Here is a 27349-nt window from a genome sequence, read left to right as displayed (position 1 = left end):
CCTGTTGTTTTTTTCATGATACTTCCACACCATGAGGTCAAAATAACACTGAAATTGTGAAAATGAGAATAATGCTCTTTTTGAGTAAGAGCTGTTTGAAAGAAATGCCTGGAATTTCAGCCTATTCAGGTGGGATGGAACTTTTGGCCCACATCTGATTATAAAAGACCAATAACGGTTCATCTGTGTGTGGGTGTGGGCTCTACACCATCCTATCAGCCAATCTGGCTTTAAGACAACGAATAGAGCCTCTCTTCCTATTATTCCTTTCAACATCTCACTCTGGGATTTATCAGGATCTCTAAGTAGCTCGAAGGACCAATCATACTCATCTGTCGAGTGGTGAATGATGAAGCTCCTCCCCTCATACCAAAGAACCATTCACCTGCCCTCTGATCGTTCTCATTCTCTTCCTCACAGAAGAGTTCTACTCAGCTCTCCTCAGCAACTTCATCTGTTTTCCTGTTTACCTGTTCATATCACAGGTGTGCTGTTGAGGTTACGACGCTGTGTGCAGGGTTATCAGCTCTTGTCTGTGTTGGGTGACTTTACCGAAGGGAAAATGTTTCGCTTAGGGTAAGAATTTGCTTCACACTTTTCTTGATTCATCTCCTGTTGTAGCTAGCTGCAGAGACTTGCCTATCTTTGCTGCGCGGCTTAGCTAACCTGGCTAGTTTGCTGCAAGGCTAGCTATCCTACTGGCTACTTTTACTACCTGGAAGGTTAGAATTACTAGTTTGTGCTCCCGTTTAGTTCAACCCTGTACAGGCTTGACTAGACTGACCGGCCCCTGGTCATGCATCCATTGTGTTGTTTTTTGCTGCTAACACCCTCCACTAGAGAGTGCACAGAGCATCCCAAAGTGGTTTGTCTCCCATTCTTAACTCATGGGCTAACATCATGGATGGCTACCCGAGGACCTTCACTCACTTTTCCAGGGCTTGGCCCCGGAGAAGGGGGAAAGGGAAGGGGACGATGCAACGAGGACGATGCAATGGTTTGAACGACCTCATCCAGGCAGCGGAGAAGGAAGATGACAAGGAAGTGCCCCTTGGCCCTCTTCAGCCCTTAGCGGGGCATCATTGGCAGATCACAGATATTCGATCATTAATGTCTGCAACTCCTCCCAGCTGTTCCAGCTTGCGTGGCGGAAGCCAGACGCAATTGGGATAAACCTTTGACTGGCAAGGTCAAAACCAGACTTTTTGTCAACACGAATTCCAAGGACACGGAGGGCCTCGACAAGCCACCAGTGGTCGAGCTGTTACTGGCCAACCATCTCAACATCAAAGTCTTGTCATGGCAGGGAGAGGGCAATTCACTGGCACCAGGGCTTTCCACTTGAAGCCCCCAGCGACACTGCGGGCATCGAAATCACAGTGCCCTAACAAGGGCTGACAGTGGAGGAAACGGTCCTTCGATGCAGCAGGATCTAGGTCATCTAGATCTAGGTCATGGTCATCATAGGTCATCTAGATCTAGGTCATGGTCATCATAGGTCATCTAGATATAGGTCATGGTCATCATAGGTCATCTAGATCTAGGTCATGCCCGTTTGATTCCCCTGCAAGGAAGAAGGGGTGACTGACCTAGGGGCACGCCCACTGCGGCAGGGAGGGGCAGTCAGCAGTTCACCACGTGTTCTGGTCTGCCTCCCTTGGGTAGAACACAACCCCCCCCCCCACAACTGTCGGGGAGAGGCACATCTGTTCTCCAAAAAACCTTCCCTTTGTGCAGCAACCCACTTTCATGTGTTCGCTCTTATGGAAAACAGAGGGAATCCACTCTACCGCCGAGGGTCATGGCTCTCCCCCCAGTTCTAGTTCAAGCAGCCGGACGGGCAGGAAGACTAATTGTCAGTCACCATGAAGCAATGTCCCCATGTTCCAGTGTTGCAACGCTGCCCTTTTCAATAAAAAAGCCCCATGCCAAGGACTGAGAGTAAAAATACAATTAAAAGGAGACTCACTCCATCACCACCAGACGGCGCTATGGTGCCTCTAGTGAGCAAGAGTCTATCAACCTGCGACTCTATCGACTCGCCAGCAGAGTAGGGAACAGGCGAGCATTCACAGTATCGAAGGGGTACAGACTGAAGATCGCTCTAAAATCACCCGTTTTAAACTGAACTTTGGAATCAGTAGCAACTGGCAACTTGATACGCAAAGGGGTTATCAGGGTGATACCAGCGGCAGAGGCACCTCGGCTTCTACTCCCGGTATTTCCTGGTTCCCCAAAAAAGGGGGAGAGGTTCGCTCCGTTCTGGCCCTATTGGTCCTCACGTTCACAAAGTTTACATTCAACAGGCTGTCTCGCTCTCTTCGTCAAGGCCACTGGTTCACCTCAATCAACCTGCAGGATGCTTATTTTCACATAAACATCCTGCCGGCACACAGGAGGTTTCTGAGGTTTGCTTTTCAAGGCACAGCCTATGAATACCTCGCTGTCTCATTTGGGCTTCAGCTGCCCGAACTTCCAGCAAGTGTGTAGTGGCAGCTCTAACACCACTGAGAAACAACGAGCTGAGAGTCTCTGCCCACATAGACAATTACCTGCTTTGCTCTCCATCCCAGTAGCAAGCGGTAGGAGACACAACTTCCCTTGTAACCCACCTCTCCGAGCTTCAATCTCAATCAGAAAAAGAGCTGTTTGGTGCCCAACACGGAAAATAGAATACCTAGAGGTGTAATGCTGGATTTTCTCTCTCTAATCAAGCAACCCTTTTGGGAAGACTGTGCCTCTCCCTGTTCCACAGGGCACGCTCGGTCAATTTCAAGACGTGCCTCCGAGTGCGGGGGTTGATGGCGTCCACCATCTCAGTACCTCTCAGCCTACTGAGGATGAGAGACTTCCAGCATGTCACGGCGTGTGTATAGGTGGCAGGGAAGTCGGGCGCAGGAGAATCGAACTTGGTAAGAATGGAGTTGTTTAATAACTTAACAAAACACAACTCCAAAACCATCTTACATAAATAAGAGCAAAGTGGGTACGAGGACCCGTCTCGCACCAATACAAATAACACAAGCATGAAAACAAACCATCTCTGACAAGGACATGAGGGGAAACAGAGGGTTAAATACACAACAGGAAATCGATGGGATTGGAACCAGGTGTGTAAGGAAGACAAGACAAAACCAAAGTAAAATGAAAAATGGATCAATGATGGCTAGAAGACCGGTGAGGTCGACCGCCGAGCACCGCCCGAACAAGGAGAGGCATCGACTTCGGCAGAAGTCGTGACACAGCACTGGATTTTTTGCACAACGTCTGTGTAAACGGCATCATCTTAATTGCCAGATAATTGCCAAATTGCCGCTTTCAATCGGGTCTCCATCACTGGAAGATCCCCTCGGTCTTTATTTCTGGCTCTAGGGACCAAGGAAAGATGGGCCACTCACAGGCTGGGGCGCAGTTCACGAGAGAGATGCAATAAACGGCTCTAGTGGCGTACATCAACCGACCAGCACTCGCTTCCTGCTCTTACACCGATTATCTGTCAGGATTATTCTGTGGAGCAGAGAAAACCTACTGACCCGGGGCGTATTGAATGTAGGAGCTGACATATCGTTCAGAGGGAATCCCCATCAAGGGGACAGGAGACTCCCCAGGTGATGGAACAGAACTGGGAGAGATACGGTCATTGCAAGCAAACACGTACTGTCCGTTGTTCTTCATGCTAGCAGGAGAAGCACCACTGAAGGTTGACTCCCTGGCCGAGGGTGTTGCTTTACGCTTTTCCTTCCCTCAGCCTCATACTCTCCACTCCAGCCTCATCTTGGTAGCCCGTCCATGGCAAGGCAAGCTCTGGATATTGGAGATCTTTCTTGCAAAATGATGTGTAATTCTTATTGGAATCCAGCCAGAGTTAGGATATCAAAGAGTTGACATTTTCGTTCACCTGCAACCTGCATTCATAGTGATTGCCAGGGTTAGTAACAGTGTGAGGAGACGACCTAAGCCATTTAAACTGGAACAACCACTTCAATAATGGGTGCAAAAAATCGAACTCAATTATTTGATTTGTTTAGAAAAATGTACGTTGTTTATCTTTGTGTAGCATAAAATTAATCAATCAATCAATCACTCAATGTACATGCAAAAATACAGATATGAAAAACAATTAAATTGTTAGCATAACTTAAAACAATAGAGTTGGTGACATCTCATTTAGTTTTGAGTCAGTACCACAAACATTTGAAGTTATAATGACTTTTCATTGGCATACTTCAACTTACTAGAAGTATTTGAAATGGCTTGGGGTTTACGGTACTGTTCTCAGTGTCAGGGCTTCTGAGGGTTGATTTGAGACTGCTTGGCTTCAGAGAGCATTTGCATTATGGGAGTTGGACATATCCCACTGTGAGATGTCTAAACAAATAAGTGAAAGACAACTGAATGTAACTTGTGTAACCCCAGTTCTCTAACACCACAGAGTGTGAGGAAGTTTGGCATGAGAATGATCAGAGGGCAGGTAAGTCAATCTTTTTTAGTATGATGGGAGGGCCTCCCTCATTCACCACTCGACCTGTCTGTCTCCTTCAAGCTACTTTGAGATTCTGGTGAATTCCGCTGTGAGATGTCTCACTCACAATATCAGAGAACCGGGGTCACAGCTCTATCGGTTGACACCTTCTAGTAGCCACAGTATACTTGTGTGACTGGCTGTTGTGTGTCCAGTCTGGCCCTATAGGCCCTGGGGGACTGTCGCTCCCACATCTCCACAGACACTAACAAAAAGTGACAGGCCAGTCAGGACCATGGTGCTCTGAGGAGACCTGCATTGTAGCAGAAACCCAAGAGTCTGGTTCACAGCCAAAAACAACACAAAGAGCTCTGAAAAGCAGAATGGGATGAGGCTTTTCTCTCCTTAAGAGTCTCTCTTCCTCTTTCTTTCTTTCTTTCGTCCGCACGCTCTCGCTCTCTCTCGCTCGCTCGCACGCACACACACACACACACACACACACACACACACACACACACACACACACACACACACACACACACACACACACACACACACACACACACACACAGGCACATTTACCTAAACACACACACATACTCATACATGCATGCACGGATCACTGACAACCAATTCATCATGTGACTGTGAGGCCATACAAGCTTCAAGAGCAGCATATATTTCACCCATGTGTTAACAGTCTTCATGCACCAGGGTTTTTCCAACTGTCCTCTACATCACTGTTTTGCCAATCAACAGTTATATTGAGCTATATTGTGTGCATGTTTGTCCTTGTTGATGCATGCTTCAATTTATTTATTTTATTTTATTCACCTTTATTTAACCAGGAAGGCCAGTTGAGAACAAGTTCTCATTTACAACTGCAACCTGGCCAAGATAAAGCAAAGCAGTGTGACACAAACAACAACACAGAGTTACACAATGACTGAACTGAGCCTTCAGATGAATTATTTGTTTTCCATATAGGACAGCATGCAATACTCTGTCCCTTCTCTCTTATGTTAGATATCTGGTTTAACAGAGATAGGCACAAGCTCGCTCTCTTCCTCTCTGTCCCTTCATCTCTATCTCTACCGCTCTCTCTATCTATCTTTCTCTCTCTTTCTCTCACTGCACATCCCCCATAAAGGCCCAGTATAAAGGGAAAGGGAAACTACCAGTAACTTGCTGAGGGCTACAAGCAATGTGAATGGTTTCCTTATATAGACCTACGCTTATAAATGTTTCACATCATGCACTTGTATGTATTATGTAGCCCAGGCAGTAGTGCCTCTCTTATGGCTATTACCCCAATGTTTTACAATTATAATATTCTAGACTAAATAGAGGCTATTATGGTGAGTATATTCATCAAGAAATACGTGTCCCCATATCCTCAATATAATTTATTTAGATCTCTTCTTGTTATTTCTTAGGCTGTCCGTTGGTGGGCGCTAAGTGGAGGAGGCCGTTGGAGCGAATGGGTAGGACGCCTGCCTCCATCACATGGTCCAACGTAACCGAGAAACCTCGAGCACAGATGGAGCAGGACGGGAAACCGAGAGACGAGCCCCTCTGGTAGTGGCGAGAAGCATCCTCTGAAATAGAAACATAAGCTGTCCCTTCTGTAGCAGAAACGGAAAAACGGACGCAAGAAAAAAAGCAACAATTAAACCGACTGTTTTGCACAGTGTCATGCTGCTTTCGCGTTTAATAATATCACGGACGAGTCAGGGAAGGTTGTGAGTGAGTGAGGGGGTGGATCTTTTTGCTGAGAATGAAATCCAAGGCGCTTGTTGTCCCAAGTGAATTCATTTGAAGAGCTTGCAGAGACACAGAGCGACCGGGATGCCGCCCAACATCGCTCCTCCTATTCATCCGCGAGGTTAAGTGAGTATAATTGTTGGGGGGGGGTATACTTTTACCGTTTGACACCTCTTCCATTTGTGTTCTACTTTTGATCAACATTGTCTGTGTTCCGTCAGTGATGTGACGGGCCACTATGAGAGCGGTCAGAGAATTCTAGGCGATTCCACCTGTCTGATCAATGATTCATACTCAGCAAAGTGCTCTAGACAATCAGTCAGTGATGTGAGGAACTTGTTTCTTTCCTTTGGGAATTGCGCGCGTCCCCGATAATGGTCGAAATGTAATGTGTTAACACTTCATTAATTCATACACAGTGCACAATCATTCTGATTTAGAGGTCAGGCCAGTGCAGTTTGGACTTCTGAACATGTGTCGTAGGCTACTTAACAATTAAAATCAGAAAGATGAATGAATAGATGCCCCCGGTTAGTGGAGCGCCCATTAGTTCTGAAGCACACAATTTATGGTCTGACAGACAGCAGGGCAGAGAGGTGCAGATCAAGATGTTATTAATTAATGGTCTGAAAGACAGCAGGGGAGAGAGGAGCAGATCAAGATGTTTTTATTTAAGTCATGACCTCATCATCCTGTCCAGGCCTGATGCAGCCTGTCTGTTCTAGATGTAGATGTTGAAGACCTGTGTTTAGTAGACTGGCTTGAAGAGGGTGTGAAGGGACTGGGTCTCCCTTTTAAAACATAATGGACAAATTATGCATATTTATAGTCATCAACGGGAGAGAATTGTCAGAGTAATGTTGTGTGTGTGTGTGTGTGTGTGTGTGTGTGTGTGTGAGTGTGTGTGTGTGTGTGTGAGTGTGTGAGGGAGGGATGGATGCACAGCGGGTTCCACGGTGCATATCGATGAATGGATTCCTCTTACTATGCAGCAGGGGTTCCCAGCTTGTCAAGTGTGTGTGTTGTGGGTGTGTGTGCTTCACCCCATTACACTCATTGTGTTGATTTAAGCAGGAGAGTCACCCCAGAGAGCTGTGCTCCTGTTTCTCTCATTATGAAGTGATGCCCAGAATCACTTTTACACTGACAATCACACCAGGAGGAAGTTGGTTGAGAGCAGAGGTATACTCAGCAACATTACCAACTGAAACAAATGCAGCCTTCTTTCCAGACAGGAGGTTGTTTGGGGCGGGGGGGTCAAATAATTAGTTACCTTGTCTGATGCATGAGGAGTCACAGAGACACTTAGACTTTATTTCAGTCCTAATTTGGTCTTAAATCAAATCAAATCAAATCAAAATTTATTTATATAGCCCTTCGTACATCAGCTGATATCTCAAAGTGCTGTACAGAAACCCAGCCTAAAACCCCAAACAGCAAGCAATGCAGGTGGAGAAGCACGGGCCACTATGAGAGCGGTCAGAGAATTCTAGGCGATTCCACCTGTCTGATCAATGATTCATACTCAGCAAAGTGCTCTAGACAATCAGTCAGTGATGTGAGGAACTTGTTTAAATCCTGACACTTAGACTTAAATCCTGCATACAACACAGGTTCTATCCCCAGGCTATTATCTCCACCCACATAATGTCATGCACCCCCCCTACGGGGTGACAGAACAGTCAGCCAGACCCCACTGGGCCTGTGGACAATTTCAGAGACCGCAGAACATCTCTCTGTCTCTCTTTTTTTTAGATTGGATTGGCACCCTGGCAAATTAAAGTGTGTGTGTGTGTGACAGGGCTCCAGACTAACATTTTCCCCTGGTATCACTAGTGACACACGCACACTTTTTCAGTTGGTGGCACCAGCCCATGATTTGTTCGCACATTCATTTTATAAAAGTCATTCACAGTGCTTTATTAGGAGGTGTAACTGAGATGTTATTCAAGAAAGAAGTTGTTTCATCTAACATGTCCATGCAGGAATGGATGATTCAAGATATTTTGATGGGCAACCTAATCCAGTGATCGTCATAAACTTTGGCCAGACATTAGGCTATTGTTTTTTACATTTTACTGTTCAAATAGGGCTCCAGAATTTTCAGAATTTGCTTTTGTTCAATAGAGATGAATTTGTCCATTTTATTTGGGAAAGATTCACTACCTGAGTAAGTGGAAACTCTAAAGACAGCTACATCGCTAACTCAAAACATATTACCCACTACTGGTAGCCATGTACAATATTCATCTAATAGTAAGTTCAATGTCCTAAACAAACATTGCAGTTGTAGCCTAGGCTACTACCCATTGAAGCCTGCACTCACAATGGCTGATGCAAATTTTGCTTCGTATCTCAAAGCCAAGAGTTGTTGTTTCCAAAGCTCCTTTTTTCCCGCAATTAGATTCTGAAATATTACAGCCTACAATCAGATGTAAAAATAATGATCCCGGAGGGGAAGAGTGAGTGGCTCGCACATTACAGCAGTAGGGCCCAGCGAAACAGGCACAGATGTAAAAATAATGATCCCAGAGGGGAAGAGTGAGTGGCACATTACAGCAGTAGGGCCCAGCGAAACAGGCACAGATGTAAAAATAATGATCCCAGAGGGGAAGAGTGAGTGGCACATTACAGCAGTAGGGCCCAGCGAAACAGGCACAGATGTAAAAATAATGATCCCGGAGGGGAAGAGTGAGTGGCACATTACAGCAGTAGGGCCCAGCGAAACAGGCACAGATGTAAAAATAATGATCCCGGAGGGGAAGAGTGAGTGGCTCGCACATTACAGCAGTAGGGCCCAGCGAAACAGGCACAGATGTAAAAATAATGATCCCGGAGGGGAAGAGTGAGTGGCTCGCACATTACAGCAGTAGGGCCCAGCGAAACAGGCACAGATGTAAAAATAATGATCCCGGAGGGGAAGAGTGAGTGGCTCGCACATTACAGCAGTAGGGCCCAGCGAAACAGGCACAGATGTAAAAATAATGATCCCGGAGGGGAAGAGTGAGTGGCACATTACAGCAGTAGGGCCCAGCGAAACAGGCACAGGTGTAAAAATAATGATCCCGGAGGGGAAGAGTGAGTGGCTCGCACATTACAGCAGTAGGGCCCAGCGAAACAGGCACAGGTGTAAAAATAATGATCCCGGAGGGGAAGAGTGAGTGGCACATTACAGCAGTAGGGCCCAGCGAAACAGGCACAGATGTAAAAATAATGATCCCGGAAGGGAAGAGTGAGTGGCACATTACAGCAGTAGGGCCCAGCGAAACAGGCACAGATGTAAAAATAATGATCCCAGAGGGGAAGAGTGAGTGGCACATTACAGCAGTAGGGCCCAGCGAAACAGGCACAGATGTAAAAATAATGATCCCGGAGGGGAAGAGTGAGTGGCACATTACAGCAGTAGGGCCCAGCGAAACAGGCACAGATGTAAAAATAATGATCCCGGAGGGGAAGAGTGAGTGGCACATTACAGCAGTAGGGCCCAGCGAAACAGGCACAGATGTAAAAATAATGATCCCGGAGGGGAAGAGTGAGTGGCACATTACAGCAGTAGGGCCCAGCGAAACAGGCACAGATGTAAAAATAATGATCCCGGAGGGGAAGAGTGAGTGGCACATTACAGCAGTAGGGCCCAGCGAAACAGGCACAGATGTAAAAATAATGATCCCGGAGGGGAAGAGTGAGTGGCACATTACAGCAGTAGGGCCCAGCGAAACAGGCACAGATGTAAAAATAATGATCCCAGAGGGGAAGAGTGAGTGGCACATTACAGCAGTAGGGCCCAGCGAAACAGGCACAGATGTAAAAATAATGATCCCAGAGGGGAAGAGTGGCACATTACAGCAGTAGGGCCCAGCGAAACAGGCACAGATGTAAAAATAATGATCCCAGAGGGGAAGAGTGGCACATTACAGCAGTAGGGCCCAGCGAAACAGGCACAGATGTAAAAATAATGATCCCGGAGGGGAAGAGTGAGTGGCACATTACAGCAGTAGGGCCCAGCGAAACAGGCACAGATGTAAAAATAATGATCCCAGAGGGGAAGAGTGAGTGGCACATTACAGCAGTAGGGCCCAGCGAAACAGGCACAGATGTAAAAATAATGATCCCAGAGGGGAAGAGTGAGTGGCACATTACAGCAGTAGGGCCCAGCGAAACAGGCACAGATGTAAAAATAATGATCCCAGAGGGGAAGAGTGAGTGGCACATTACAGCAGTAGGGCCCAGCGAAACAGGCACAGATGTAAAAATAATGATCCCAGAGGGGAAGAGTGGCACATTACAGCAGTAGGGCCCAGCGAAACAGGCACAGATGTAAAAATAATGATCCCGGAGGGGAAGAGTGAGTGGCACATTACAGCAGTAGGGCCCAGCGAAACAGGCACAGATGTAAAAATAATGATCCCGGAGGGGAAGAGTGAGTGGCTCGCACATTACAGCAGTAGGGCCCAGCGAAACAGGCACAGATGTAAAAATAATGATCCCGGAGGGGAAGAGTGAGTGGCACATTACAGCAGTAGGGCCCAGCGAAACAGGCACAGATGTAAAAATAATGATCCCGGAGGGGAAGAGTGAGTGGCACATTACAGCAGTAGGGCCCAGCGAAACAGGCACAGATGTAAAAATAATGATCCCAGAGGGGAAGAGTGAGTGGCACATTACAGCAGTAGGGCCCAGCGAAACAGGCACAGATGTAAAAATAATGATCCCAGAGGGGAAGAGTGAGTGGCACATTACAGCAGTAGGGCCCAGCGAAACAGGCACAGGGCAGAAACTTTAATAATCTGAATCATGAGGATAATCAACATTACTGTTTCACAAAATCATGGTTTTAGTAGGCAAAAATGAAAAAAAAAACTCTTGTTCGGAGTGATGTTGAATGTGTTGCTCACACCGATGTGACCAATTAAAAGTGTAACTCACAGATCCAAGGCAAAGGATCGCAAAATGTGACTAAAAGTGACTCGTTTCAGGAAACTAGGCATATGTTACATGTCACTACTTCACAGGAGAGGCATTTGTAAACATTTATTTTTTATCAAAATGCGTTTTTTGCCGAAATGCCTTCTGGAAGATGTGAACTTTCATGTGCCTTAATAACAAACTTGTAAATACACATACACTTGTTAAATTACGAGTCTAGTTGGTTTAGCCATGGAAAAAGTCAGGAACCTTCCCGCTAGCCATGATTGGCTGACATAATAGATGGGCTGGACATGCCGAGAGATGAGTTTGGATTGGTCTGCCATGTAGCATGCTTCTGTCTATAATATGAGCCGGTCAGTATGTGTAGGTAATCCTTTCTATAGTGGCTTTTTTTGAAAGATGATCCACTTTCTGGAGGACCGAGTTTTGAAATCAATGGAATGTCCAGTGGAAGCAGAGTATGATAGCTAAGGAGATGGAGAAAATTCTGCCAATTCTGCCACTTGATTGCAAATATGTGGAGGGTGTCACGGCTTTCGTCGGAAGAAGAAGAGGAGTTGTTGGACCAAAATGCAGCGGGGTACATGTTCATCTTTATTAGCTTCACTGACTGAACACTGAATACAAAATAACAAAAGGTGCAACCAACACTAAACAGAAAATAACCACCCACAACTAACAGTGGGAAAACAGGCTACCTAAGTATGGTTCTCAATCAGAGACAACCAAAGACAGCTGCCCCTGATTGAGAACCATACCTGTCAAAAACATAGAAATATAAAACATAGACATACAAACAGACATACAAACATTCTAATGCTAAAAAATAGAAACATACAAAGCAATCTACGGTCAGGGCGTGACAGAGGGAGTCAAAAAGAGAACACACAGAAGGCTGCTTTATAAAATATCTGTCTTCGGATTATATCTTCAAACTAAGGGCAACCATGGCATCTGTAACAGAGAGGGGAATGGTCCATCCATGTATTCACGTAAGAGAGTCTAGCTAGCTACATTTTCAGGAATTATACGTTTATACTTTTGTCAGAAAGTCGTTCTCATTGCAAATGAATGCGTACTTTTAGCTAGCTAGCTAACGTTAACTGGCTGTCTCACTAGCTAACTAACGTTAAGTGTATGATCTGTTTAATAATATTATTCGTATCTCAGAGCCATTTGCATTGCTAGTTATAGCTTAATGTTAGCTAGCTAACATTGAACCTAGTTGGTTAGTTTCAGCTACCAGCAGATTCATGCAGGGTAGTAATTTAGGAGTTGGGATTATGTTTAGTGATTGCTAGCTAGCTACATGTCTAAACAAAAGACTCCACTATGCAAGTAACCATTTCACTGTAGCATTTTTATTTAATTAGGCAAGTCAGTTCAGAAGAAATTCTTATTTACAATAACGGCACAGTGAGTTAACTGCCTTGTTCAGGGGTAGAAGGACAGATTTCTACCTTGTCAGCTCGGGGATTTGATCTAGCAACCTTTTGGTTACTGGCCCAACACTCTAACCACTAGGCTACCTGCAGCCGCATTTAGACCTTCTGTATCCTGTGCATATGACAAATAAACTTTGATTGTATTTAATGTAGTGTGTGTAGAACAACATGACCTGCACCAAAGTCAAATTAGGATATAACGTGACAGTGTCTAAGTTCTAAAATTCTCCAATAGAATGCCCTGTTTTATTTTGTCACACCCACAACCGTACACTATTTTCTGCTTGCCATTCATTTGACTTATTTTCCTGTAATACTGAATACAAATTAGCTAAAGTTAAGACGTTGTCAGCTATATGATATGGCCATCATTTGTACTGGCTAGCCTACTAACTTAATGTAAGCAAGCTAGCTAACAAGCTAAAAAAACAGTGTTTATTGGTGTTAAAATACACCAGTTATGTTATTTTGGATCTGCTGATGTCATGCAGCCTGTCGTTTTTGTGTTTATACTTTTCCATAATAACAACAACAAGTTTGATGCCGGACAATAATAGAATGTCTACAGACATAGTATAAACCAGCCTTTAGTTTTGACATGCTTGTGTGTGTGTGTGTGTGTCTGTGTGCTTGTGCGTGGATGGAGGGTCGGTGGGCGTAGATTGGCCAGTTACCCAGACAAATTAGTCCTGGCCTGGGCAGAGAGACCAGGACCTCAGCCTGCCACCCGTCATTAGTACCACACATCCATGACTGGGAGGTTCAGGGCACCAAAACCCACTGACTGTATAAATCCTCTTAAATTATTAATTCTTTGCATAGGGCAAGACAAGGTTCACAGGCCGAGTAGGGAAGATGATATGATGAGATAAGAGGGGAGGAGAAGAAGGGTGGAGAGTAGGGGAGATGACAGTTTGACTTATCCCCTGGGGCTGGATGGAGAGTAGGGGAGATGACAGATTTACTTATCCCCTGGGGCTGGATGGAGAGTAGGGGAGATGACCGTTTGACTTTTCCCCTGGGGCTGGATGGAGAGTAGGGGAGATGACAGTTTGACTTATCCCCTGGGGCTGGATGGAGAGTAGGGGAGATGACAGTTTGACTTATCCCCTGGGGCTGGATGGAGAGTAGGGGAGATGACAGTTTGACTTATCACCCGGGGCTGGATGGAGAGTAGGGGAGATGACAGATTGACTTATCCCCTGGGGCTGGATGGAGAGTAGGGGAGATGATATGATGAGATAAGACGGGAGGAGAAGAAGGATTGGAGAGTAGTGGAGATGACAGTTTGACTTATCCCCTGGGGCTGGATGGAGAGTAGGGGAGATGACAGTTTGACTTATCCCCTGGGGCTATATACCGTAGCAAAAGTACGATTAAGGGATTGAAAATAAACTTTTAACTCCTGGAGACACATCTCTAAAGAAGCCTTGCAACTGAACCATCGTTTGACAATGTATCATCTCCCTTCTACTGTATCCCTATGCCTATCCCTATCTATGTAACAGCACAGTGGGTGACACAGGGTGCGATTCACATTGGTTGTCACCTATAACTTAGCGGTAGGTCACGTGCACACTCTGTCTTTTCAAGCATTTATCATCATCATCACATGCTCTGGAGAAGATTAGAGCATGGTGCACTTAGGGGTGTTCCTCTGCTGCTTATCATATGATATGATAGCCTATGCATTAGAAGAACTAGGAGAACTAATCCATAACACTGTAATGATTCATGTCCGACGTGGGAGACTCAGATCCTGGCCCTGGCATGGTAATGTCGGCCTCTTTATGATAGTGTAGTTGAGTAAAAGAGGAGAGGAACCCACAACTCATTAAGCAAGTATTTTAGATAGAAATGGAAATGTGATGGTTTTCTATTCGACACGATAGACCTAGTTGTGTCCATTCTTTCATAACATTTCTATAAGCGACGCTGTGAATATTATCCAAAAAGGCGAAACAGACTAGCATCCATGCTTGTGCACGTCGTGCCTCATTGAACATTATCATAGACTACCATTCATTCTGAGAGAGTGACACACATTTCAGCAAGCAAGTAAAAATGTAGAGAGTATTTAGTTGTTTATTACAGTGCTAATTATCCTGAAGGGCAAAAGGTTGAATTATTAGGTGTTAGTAAATTGTGTGGGAGGGAATATCCCTTTAATGGCCTATTTTGTGACACCCATAATCTGGATATAATCATTGTTTTAATCTGTTGAGATTGGGTTAATTTGGAAATAGGTTCAGAGATCCAGAGAGTGACATATTTACAGGTCTGGTGTCAGTCCCGTGGCAGTCATAGGATTAGAAAAGCTTTAATTATGTGATTCAATGCTGTATGGAAACAATCGGACTTTGTTTGTGCATGTATATCGGGTGGCAGGTAGCTTAGTGGTTAGAGTGTTGGGCCAGTAACAGTAAAGGTTGCTAGATTGAATCCCTGAGTTGACAAGGTACAAATCTGTCATTCTTCCCCTGAACAAGGCAGTTAACCCACTGTTCCTGGGCTATCGTTGTAAAAACGAATGTGTTCTTAACTGACTTGCCTGGATAAATAAATATGGTTATGGATGTTTTAAATTGCATCATAATGTGTAAATACGAGGTCACACAATTGTGGGATCAACGTTGTTTCCACGTCATCTCAATGAAATTATGTCGAATTGATGTTGGTGCCCAGTGGGCTATCACTATAACATAAACCCCCCCCCCCCCACACACACACACACACAGACAGAGCGAGATGATAGTGAGTTATTCAGAGTGTGTGGACGTTCATTTATTTATGAAAATGTTACTGTTCTCCCGTCTTTTCTAGTTGCTGGATATCATAAGGTTTGGGACAAACAAATCATTGAGTATTGAAAGACATTAGTAAGGGGTATGGGATGTTAGTTCTCTTTCCCTTTAGAATGGACCATTCTCCTCAGTAAATTTCATAAAAAAAAAATTGTAAAACATTTAAAAAAGTGATACTTTTATTATAAAACTATACTAAATATAATCATGTCAACAAATTATTGATTAAAACACACTATTTTGCATTGACGGCCTACAGTAGCCTCCACTGCACTCTGTAAGGTAGCACCATGGTGTAGCCTGAGGACAGCTAGCATCTGTCATCCTGCATGCTCTTCAACCGATCGCTGCCCGCACCTGCCCGCCCGTCTAGCATCACTACTCTGGACAGTTCTGACTTAGAATATGTGGACAACTACAAATACCTAGGTGTCTGGTTAGACTGTAAACTCTCCTTCCAGACTCACATTAAGCATCTCCAATCCAAAATTAAATCTAGAATTGGCTTCCTATTTCGCAAACAAAGCCCCCTTCACTCATGCTGCCAAACATACCCTCGTAAAACTGACTATCCTACCGATCCTTAACTTCAGTGATGTCATTTACAAAATAGCCTCCAACACTCTACTCAGCAAATTAGATGCAGTCTATCACAGTGCCATCCATTTTGTCACCAAAGCCCCATATACTACCCATCACTGCGACCTGTATGCTCTTGTTGGCCCTCGTTTCATATTCATCGACAGACCCACTGGCTCCAGGTCATCTATAAGTCTCTGCTAGGTAAAGTCCCCCCATATCTCAGCTCACTGGTCACCATAGCAGCACCCACCCATAGCACGTGCTCCAGAAGGTATATTTCACTGGTCACCCCCAAAGTCAACTCCTCCATTTGGACACCTCTCCTTCCAGTTCTCTGCCAATGACTGGAATGAATATTAAAAAATCACTGAAGCTGGAGACTCATATTTCCCTCAGTAACTTTAAGCATCAGCTGTCAGAGCAGCTCACAGATCATTGCACCTGTACATAGCCCATCTGTAAATAGCCCACCCAACTACCTCATCCCCATAATGTTTTTTTTCTTCTCCTTTGCACCCCAGTATCTCTACTTGCACATTCATCTTCTGCACATCTATTCACTCCAGTGTTTAATTGCTAAATTGTAACTACTTCGCCAATGTGGCCTATTTATTGCCTTACCTCCCTAATTTTACTTCATTTGCACACACTGTACATAGACTTTTTCTATTGTGTTATTGACTGTACGTTTGTTTATTCCATGAGTAACTCCGTGTTGTTTGTGTCGCACTGTATTGCTTCATTTTGGCCAGGTCGCAGTTGTAAATGGTCCCCACCTTCTTCCATAGACTTACACAGTAATTATGACAACTTCCGGAGAATGTCCTCCAACCTATTAGAGCTCTTGCAGCATGAACTGACATATTGTTCACCCAATCAAAGGATCAGAGAATTAATCTAGTACTGAAAGCATAAGCTACAGCTAGCTATCACTGCACTGTAGACATTTTTTATTCCAAAACGAAGGAGAAGCAAGAGAGAGATTTCATATTCAGTTTCACTTACTTATTAGCTAGCAAATGCAGATAACTAGGTTAGCCTACTAAAACAACCTGTTCAAACAGATGAATGCTATGTTAGCTAGCTGGCTATGACTATCCAACACAACACTGGAACTCTTCCAAGTCAAGGTCAACTTTGCGTTTGACTAATTTATTGCCACCGGGGCCTGCTGGTGTAAGTGATAAACTACTTACTGACTGCACACTAGGGCTGTCCACGACAAAAAAAAATCTTGGTCGACCAAAAGTCGTCTGTTCTGACCAATCAAAATATTTTAATGTGTATTTTTTCATATATAGACACACCCCATGTGTTTTAATAAAGTCAACTATGTACATTGACCTTACGGTTTGATTAAATAAGACCAATGCCTCCAGAAAAAAACCTGGCTTTGGCAGATTCTGCCGTTACTCTCCTGAAGTTGCCGGTGATAGGCTACATTAGGAGTCTGCAACCATTCTCATGTGAATGCCAATTTATCTGACCATTTCTACTGATCTGCGTGTCGGTTATGGTTTTCATATGCACATTTTTGTGGAACAGCTTCGTTTAATTTGTCTTAAACCACATCACAATGATTGAGAATCAAAATGTCTATCTAAATCAATATTAAAATGAATCAAACCTAAAAAGCAACTTCTATTGCCAACCATGTAAAAATGGCCTACATAAAGCCAACAAATTAACATTGCAGCCTGGAGGTATAAAATATCTGGATAAACATGAATATCCTATAAATCACAGAGGCATGGCCTGTCTGCCATGAACTTGAAACATTGCATCAACTATTAACTTGGGTCTTGCCAGAGCTCACTAGCAAACTAACTTCTGGGTCCTACGTTTCCCACGCCAGTAAGCTCGGGACAGATGCAGCTGTAGGCTCAGGTAGGCCTATTTTATGACATTCCCACTGCACGTTTTATGAAAAGTTTTATCACAAACTAACTTCTGGGTCCTACGTTTCCCAACTATTAACTTGGGTCCGCCTGAAGCTTGCTCTAGCGAACTTTGTATAAAACATGGGTCCTCCTGAAGCTTGCTCTAGCGAACTTTGTATAAAACATGGGTCCTCCTGAAGCTTGCTCTAGCGAACTTTGTATAAAACATGGGTCCTCCTGAAGCTTGCTCTAGCGAACTTTGTATAAAACATGGTCCGCCTGAAGCTTGCTCTAGCGAACTTTGTATAAAACATGGTTCGCCTGAAGCTTGCTGTAGCGAACTTTGTATAAAACATGGGTCCACCTGAAGCTTGCTCTAGCGAACTTTGTATAGAACTTGGGTCCGCCTGAAGCTTGCTCTAGCGAACATTGCATAAAACTTGGGTCCGCCTGAAGCTTGCTCTAGCGAACTTTGTATAAAACTTGGGTCCGCCTGAAGCTTGCTCTCGAGGACTTTGCATAAAACTTGGGTCCGCCTGAAGCTTGCTCTAGCGAACATTGCATAAAACTTGGGTCCATAGAACTTGGGTCCGCCTGAAGCTTGCTCTAGCGAACTTTGTATAAATTTGGGTCCGCCTGAAGCTTGCTCTAGCGAACTTTGTATAGAACTTGGGTCCGCCTGAAGCTTGCGCTAGCAAACTTTGTATAAAACTTGGGTCTGCCTGAAGCTTGCTCTCGAGGACTTTGCATAAAACTTGGGTCCGCCTGAAGCTTGCTCTAGCGAACTTTGCATAAAACTTGGGTCCACCTGAAGCTTGCTCTAGCGAACTTTGTATAAATTTAGGTTCGCCTGAAGCTTGCTCTAGCGAACTTTGTATAAAACTTGGGTCCGCCTGAAGCTTGCTCTAGCGAACTTTGTATAAAACTTGGGTCCGCCTGAAGCTTGCTCTACTTAACTTTACAACATTGTATAAAATAAACTGGGAACTCAAGAGGTTCCCTTTCCAGTGAGCTTGGGACACACACAGCTGTAGGCTATTTGCGCAAGGGATAAGAAGCAGTGCTTGACTTGGGCTGGAGCTCACCGGAGCTGAGTACCGGCACCTCCATGTTTCTACTCCTTGAGCTCCTGTTCCTCTTATAGAATATAGTGGAGCTCCTGCACCTAACAGTACCGGAACCTATTTCAGTCCAAGTCAAGCACTGATAAAATTTAATCAGGTAGGCCTATTGTCAGGTGTGCTCCCTCTCCGGCCTCTAGATCATCAGGCTGCTCATTATGGAGCACACCTATCAACATCGTTATGTGCACCTGTGCATCATCAGACTCACCTGGACTCCATCACTTCCCTGATTACCTTCCCTATATATGTCCTTTGGTTCCTTCCCCAGGCATTATTGTTTCTGTTTCAGTTTCCTGTCTGTGTGCTGTTCGTGTTTCTTATTTTGTTATTTTTTTAAATTAAATTGCTTCCCGACTCCCAGCACACTCGTTACACCTATTTTATGACGTTTCCACGGGATCAGCGCATAACATTTTTCCCTTTCACGCTGAGTGGTTATCGAAAGGGAGAGAGCTAGAAAGATTTGTCAAATACATTGAACTATTGTAATTATCAATGGATGTGAAAAAACAGACTTTGTTTACTTCCTGTTTGAGGTGAAGAAAACATTACTATGAGAAGCTCACCAGGTCATTAGTGGTGGTGCGTTTAAGCCAATCAGAAATACTTTCAGATCCCCAAATGGGCACATGTATATGCCTACATTTACACTACGGGTCAAAAGTTTTAGAACACCTACTCATTCAAGGAGTTTTTCTTTATTTTACTATTTTCTACATTGTAGAATAATAGTGAAGACTTCAAAACTATGAAATATCACATTTTGAACCATGTAGTAACCAAAAAAAGTGTTAAACAAATCAAAATATATTTTATATAGCCACCCTTTGCTTTGATGACAGCTTTGCACACTCTTGGCATTCTCTCAACCAGCTTCACCTAGACTGCTTTTCCAACAGTATTGTAGGAGGTCCCACATATGCTGAGCACTTATTGGCTGCTGGCGATGCGGTACAGAGCTGGATTTGGGAGGCGCGTGGCGATGCGGTACAGAGCTGGATTTGGGAGGCGCGTGGCGATGCGGTACAGAGCTGGATTTGGGAGGCGCGTGGCGATGCGGTACAGAGCTGGATTAGGGAGGCGCGTGGCGATGCGGTACAGAGCTGGATTTGGCCTCTCATACAATCTTAAAAGTTAAAATCACTTGATTTCATCATTTGGCTGCTTGGCTCAGGGTTATTTTAACCCTGCGTTACAATTGCCCCTAACCCAGCAGCCATGACAAAACCTCATGTGCAAGAGACCTCAGTAGTGACAAATGTAGTTCATGTCAATGTGTAGCCAACATGCACCGAGTGTACAAAACATTGGGAAGACCTTCCTAATATTGAGGTGCACCCCCCTTTGCCCTTAACGCAGCCTAAATTCATCTGGGCATGGACTACAAGGTGTCAAAAGCGTTCCACAGGGATGCTGGCCCATGTTGACTCCAATGGACCATTTTTGATACACACTGGAAACTGTTGAGTGTGAAAAACCCAGCAGTGTTGCAGGTCTTGACACACTCAAACCAGTGTGCCTGGCACCTACTACAATACCTCATTCAAAGGCACTTAAATCTTTTGTTTTGCCCATTCACCCTCTGAATGGCACACATACACAATCCATGACTCAATTGTCTCAAGGCTTAAAAATCCTTCTTTAACCTTGTCTCCTCCCCTTCATCTACACTGATTGGAGTGGAAGTAAGAGGTGACATCAATAAGGATCATAGCTTTCAGCTGGATTCACCTGGTCAGTCTATGTCATGGAAAGACCGGGAGTTCCAAATGTTTTGGGCACTCAGTGTGTAGTGATGCTAGCTTGAATTATTGGAGATTAATACTCATGGCAGTATAAAAACAATACAGCCAGTGGCAAAACTACTTTCACCCCGAACATACAAACATTTGCTCATAAAACGTGCAAATTGTGAGATATTTGGCTGTAGCATTTCAAGCAATGAGAGAACCTAAATGGGTATGTACTGTGTGAGTTTCATCACTATAGATCATTTCTGTTTTTAGAAATTCAAGGTGATATAATTCATATATAATTTCCGTTTTTAGAAATTAAAGGTGATATAAGGTGTCTGGCTAGACTAAAATTAAATCTAGAATCGGCTTCCTATTTCGCAACAAAGCATCCTTCACTCATGCTACCAAACATAACCTTGTAAAACTAACCATCCTACCAATCCTCGACTTCTGCGATGTCATCTACAAAATAGCCTCTACTTAACACTCTACTCCATCCGTTTTGTCACCAAAGCCCCAGATACTACCCACCACTGCGACCTGTACGCTCTTGTTGGTTGGCCCTCGCTACATATTCATCGCCAGACCCTCTGGCTCCAGGTCATCTATAAGTCTTTGCTAGATAAAGCCCCGCCTTATCTCAGCTCACTGGTCACCATAGCAACACCCACCTGTAGCACGCGCTCCAGCAGGTATATCTCACTGGTCACCATAGCAACACCCACCTGTAGCACGCGCTCCAGCAGGTATATCTCACTGGTCACCCCCAAATCCAATTCCTCCTTTGGCCAACCTTTCCTTCCAGTTCTCTGCTGCCAATGACTGGAACGAACTACAAAAATCACTGAAGCTGGAGACTCATATCTCCCTCACTAGCTTTAAGCACCAGCTGTCAGAGCAGCTCACAGATCACTGGTACATAGCTCATCTGTAAATAGCCCATCCAACTACCCTCATCCCCATACTGTATTTATTTATCTTGCTCCTTTGCACCCCAGTATCTCTACATGCACATCTATTCACTCCAGTGTTTAATTGGTATATTGTAATTACTTCACCATCATGGCCTATTTATTGCCTTACCCAACTCATTTGCACGCAGTGTATATAGATTTTTCCTACTGTATGTTTGTTTATTTCATTTATTTATTTTTATTTAACCATTTAATAACAAATTCTTATTTTCAATGACGGCCTAGGAACCTTGTCAGCTCTGGGGTTTGAACTCGCAACCTTCCGGTTACTAGTGGTTACGCTCTAACCACTAGGCTACCCTGCCGCCCCAAAACTCCATGTTGTTGTATGTGTCGAACTGCTTTGCTTTATCTTCGCCAGGTCGCAGTTGTAAATGAGAACTTGTTCTCAACTAGCCTACCTGGTTAAGTTAAGGTCAAATTAAAATAAAATGTAAATAAATAAAAAATAATTGCCTCCAGTTAAATAATTGAAACACAGAGAGCAGGACTCAGACTGAATTTAAAGACAAGGAGAGGGGGAAAGAGAGAGAAAGACAGACAGTGAGAGAGTGGCATACTCTGAGGACTAGTGGGAGTCAGATGTAGTGTTGGTTGGTTGTATAAGTGAATCCATTGTTGTTGCGTAAGTATTCTGCTCCCCGAGTCAATACATGTTAGAAACCCCTTTGACAGTGATTAAAGCTGTGAGTCTTCTTGGGTAAGTCTCTATGAGCTTTACACACCTGGATCGTTATTATTTTCAGAATTATTCTCTGTCAAGATGTTGGGGATCATGGCTTGACAGCAATTTTCATGTCTCGCCATAGTTTTTCAAGCAGATTTAAGTCAAAACTTTAACTTGTCCACTCAGGAACATTCACGGTCTTCTCGGTAAGCAACTCCAGTGTAGATTTGGCCTTGTTTTAGGTTATTGTCCTGCAGACTTAATCAGATTTTCCTCTAGGATTTTGCCTGTGCTTAGCTCCATCCCGTTTATTTTTATCCGGGAAGATTGAGGAGAGTATATTTATAGTATACTTGTTATACTAGAAAAGTACATATTGTGTTTGAAGTACTTTATATTATGTATTTTTTGTATTTTTAAGTATACTTAGGATTTTTGTGCTGGATGATAACCTTTCAGTTTCTAACATTTAAAGTCGATTGTAACGCCAACACATTCTGAATCCCAGAGATGTGGGAGAAGTGATGCCAACACATTCTGAATCCAGGAGATGTGGGAGAAGTAACGCCAACACATTCTGAATCCAGGAGATGTGGGAGAAGTAACGCCAACACATTCTGAATCCAGGAGATGTGGGAGAAGTAATGCCAACACATTCTGAATCTGGGAGAAGTAATGGCAACACATTCTGAATCCCGGAGATGTGGGAGAAGTGATGCCAACACATTCTGAATCCAGGAGATGTGGGAGAAGTAACACCAACACATTCTGAATCCAGGAGATGTGGGAGAAGTAACACCAACACATTCTGAATCCGGGAGATGTGGGAGAAGTAATGCCAACACATTCTGAATGTGGGAGAAGGTGGGAGAAGTAATGCCAACACATTCTGAATCCGGGAGAAGGTGGGAGAAGTAACGCCAACACATTCTGAATCCGGGAGAAGTGGGAGAAGCAACACCAACACATTCTGAATCCAGGAGATGTGGGAGACGAGGTTGTTTATTTTGCTTCATAGCTTCTTTTCAATTTCCATTTCGCTTCATCTCATTCCACTTTGTGTTTGTGCTTGCGTGCATGTGTGTGTGTGTGTGTGTGTGTTTGTGATGCCGAGGTTTTTTTTACTGACGTGTGTGCTCCTTGTAGCGAGTACCTGTCTATCTGGGTCTTGATCAATTCAAGAGCAGCAACTCTGAGAAACAGCTATTTCTGGAGCCAGGGTGTGAAAATGCAGAGTAAAGAGGTGACATAACCACAGTTGTGATTTAGCAGCATGGAAACACGACAGGACATCATATTCAGTTGGACTCTTGTCGAGAACACGTGTTATTTTTCTGTATGGACACAAGCGACCTTCCTAATATTGATTTTCATCCCTCCATTTTGCTCTTAGAACAGCCTCAATTCGTCGGGGCATGGACTCTACAAGGTGTCGAAAGCGTTCCACAGGGATGCTGGCCCATGTTGAGTCAATGCTTCCCACAGTTGTGTCAAGTTGGATGGATGTCCTTGCACCTACTACAATACCTCACTCAAAGGCACTTAACTCTTTTGTCTTGCCCATTCGCCCTCTGAATGGTATATGTACACAATCCATGTCTCAGTTGTTTTAAGACTTAAAAATCCTTCTTTGACATGTCCGTCCCCTCCATCTCCACTGATTGAAATTGATGTCGCCTGTTAAATCCACAAGGGATCATAGCTTTCACCTGGATTCACCTGGCCAGTCTACAGTCTGTCATGGAAAAACATTTAATTTTTTGACTATGTTTTTCAATGTATGAATCTGTTATTCAATGCTTTTCCATGGGCTAATAGCAGTAAGGCCAAATTCAATGTTTCATCAAATACTTTGTTCTAAATATTGTTTAGAATCCTGAAGGAGTCCTAAAATTCCAAATCAAATAGCAAAATCATCCTTGGTACGACTCAAAACAATTCCAGATGGATTAAGGACTGTGTAGTGATCCTGGATGTAGTCAGATGTACTGTGCATTTCTCACTCTCAGAATGAAAGTGAATCATGCTTGCAGTGGGTTCCATAAGCGCTGGCTGCCAGCCAATCAGCTGACTACTAACCCGTGCGTCACAACGGGTAAATAAAGGTTGAGTTTTCATTTGACGATGTGCATTTGCCCACTAACAGGGCATGGACAGCTGCGGTGATTTCTCTCTATACAATGGCATAGCCATAGACAGTGAGACAGAGCTACGCAGCAGCCCAACTTTGTTTATATAAGAAAACAAGTTGTACATTTTTTTTACTTGAGAAATACTGAACCAAACACCTTAATTGGATGTAAAATTGCGCCGCTAAAATATTATTTGACCAAAAGAATGTTACATTTACTGAAATTACATATTTCTTGAGTTATCTTAGAATTATTCTGGGGATTTTGAGGAAGTGAAATTAGCTTCCGCATCTACAGTGTCTCAAAGGGGACAAACATCATTAACCAAACGTGGAATCGGTCAGGAAACACACCTCCAAGGCTGAAATCTAGTTCTTCTAATGAACAACAGAAAACAAACGTGACAATCGGTGTGTTCAGTGGCTCTGTAAACAAATTGGGGTGCATCAGATTTTTTGTTGGCTACTGTTTATATTATACTGGCTACATACATGTTGAACTAAAACACAGCTCATGTGCATCCACTGTCTGTCTCTGGTGTCTCTGATCACATAATAAGTCATTGAATCCATTAAGAGATTGGAAAGGTTATATTGATAGTATTAGCTGTTGTTTCTTCAACACATTTGTTGACATGGCTAGTATAAACAGAGTTTATTGTCCTTTTCCCCTGGTGTGCTGATGTTGTGTTGGGTATCAGAAACCTGGGTGGAAGTGTGTATAGTATGGGGGGGATGGAAAAAGTACCCTGGTGTGGTGATGTTGTGTTGGGTATCAGAAACCTGGGTGGAAGTGCGTATAGTATGGGGGGATGGAAAAGGACCCTGGTGTGCTGATGTTGTGTTGGGTATCAGAAACCTGGGTGGAAGTGCGTATAGTATGGGAGGATGGAAAAAGTACCCTGGTGTGCTGATGTTGTGTTGGGTATCAGAAACCTGGGTGGAAGTGTGTATAGTATGGGGGGATGGAAAAAGTACCCTGTTGTGTTGGGTATCAGACACCTGGGTGGAAGTGTGTATAGTATGGGGGGATGGAAAAAGTACCCTGTTGTGTTGGGTATCAGAAACCTTGGTGGAAGTGTGTATAGTATGGGGGGATGGAAAAAGTACCCTGGTGTGCTGATGTTGTGTTGGGTATCAGAAACCTAGGTGGAAGTGCGTATAGTATGGGGGGATGGAAAAAGTACCCTGGTGTGGTGATGTTGTGTTGGGTATCAGAAACCTGGGTGGAAGTGCGTATAGTATGGGGGGATGGAAAAATCATTTATTGTCCTTTCCCCCTGGTGTGCTGATGTTGTGTTGGGTATCAGAAACCTGGGTGGAAGTGCGTATAGTATGGGGGGATGGAAAAAGTACCCTGGTGTGCTGATGTTGTGTTGGGTATCAGAAACCTGGGTGTAAGTGCGTATAGTATGGGGGGGATGGAAAAAGTACCCTGGTGTGCTGATGTTGTGTTGGGTATCAGAAATATGATGTGGCCTGATGTGGTACTAAACGCTGTTCTCCACTCGTCTCCTCCCCGAATACGCACCAGATTATACGCGCTCCTGAGGTCCAGTTTTGTGAAGAAACGCGCTCCGTGGAATGATTCCACCGCCGTAGCGATGAGAGGTAGCGGATAACTAAAACCCACTGTGATCGAATTGAGACCTCGATAATCAATGCACGGACGCAGACCTCCCTCCTTTTTCCTTTCAAAAAAGAAACTCAAGGAGACGGGTGACATGGAGGGCCGAATGTACCCCTGTCTCAGAGCTTCCGTGATATATGTTTCCATAGCCACCGTCTCCTCCTGTGACAGCGGGTACACATGACTCCGGGGAAGTGCAGCGTTCTCCTGGAGGTTTATCACGCAATCCCACCGTCGATGAGGTGGTAATTTGGTCGCCCTCTCCTTACTAAAAGCGATAGCCAAATCGGCATATTCTGGGGGAATGCGCACGGTGGAAACCTGGTCTGGACTCTCCACCGTCGTGGCACCGATGGAAACTCCTATACACCTCTCTGAACACTCGTCTGACCACCCCTTAAGAGCCCCCTGTTTTCAGGAAATAAGGGGATTGTGAATAGCCAGCCAGGGAACCCCCAACACCACCGGAAACCCAGGTGAATCAATAAGGTAGAAACTGATCCTCTCCCTATGATTCCCCTGCGTTACCATGTCCAGCGGAATCGTGGCCTCCCTGACCAACCCTGACCCTAACGGTCGGCTATCTAAGGAGTGCACGGGGACAGGTGGGTCTATCTGTACTAACGGAATACCCAATTTACGGGCGAGTCCACGATCCATAAAACTCCCAGCTGCGCCTGAATCGACTAGCGCCTTATGCTGAAGAGAGGGGAAAAACGCAGGAAAAAAAATTAACAAAAACATATGACCAACAGGGAGCTCTGGGTGAGTTTGGTGCTTACTCACCTGGGGTGGCCGAGGAGTGTTCCGCCGACCCTCTCGACTCCCAGAGGGACTCCTCCAACACCGGTCCGAAGTGTGTCCTCTCCGTCCACAATAGGAGCAGGAGGAGCCCCCTCTGATCCCCCTAGATGCAGCTCCTCCCAACTCCATCGGAGTAGGAGTGGGAGAGCTGGAAGGTGGAATTAACAGGACCCCTTCTGAACGCCCGCGGGCAGCTAGCAGGTTGTCCAATCGAATAGACATGTCTATTAGTTCATCCAGGGAGAGAGTTGTGTCCCTGCAAGCTAGCTCCCGGCGGACGTCCTCCCGGAGACTACACCGGTAATGGTCCATCAGGGCCCTGTCATTCCACCCAGCACCAGCAGCTAGGGTCCTAAACTCCAACGCGAATTCCTGTGCGCTCCTCGTCTCCTGTCTGAGGTGGAACAGTCGCTCACC

General features: G+C 44.6%; 1 protein-coding gene across 1 annotated transcript in view; it reads left to right on the top strand.

Annotated features, from left to right (window-relative positions):
- Window positions 1-5916: 5916 nt before the first annotated feature.
- The window catches only part of LOC116357824 (uncharacterized), a 143065-nt gene continuing 121632 nt past the window's right edge, over window positions 5917-27349 (top strand). The window contains exon 1 of the mRNA XM_031807213.1: window positions 5917-6352. The gene's annotated coding sequence lies outside the window, so the exon portion shown is untranslated. The remainder of the gene's footprint in view (window positions 6353-27349) is intronic.

Source organism: Oncorhynchus kisutch, linkage group LG27 (assembly GCF_002021735.2).
Source record: "Oncorhynchus kisutch isolate 150728-3 linkage group LG27, Okis_V2, whole genome shotgun sequence".
Taxonomy (NCBI): Eukaryota; Metazoa; Chordata; class Actinopteri; order Salmoniformes; family Salmonidae; genus Oncorhynchus; species Oncorhynchus kisutch.
This window is presented reverse-complemented; position numbering and strand designations above follow the sequence as displayed.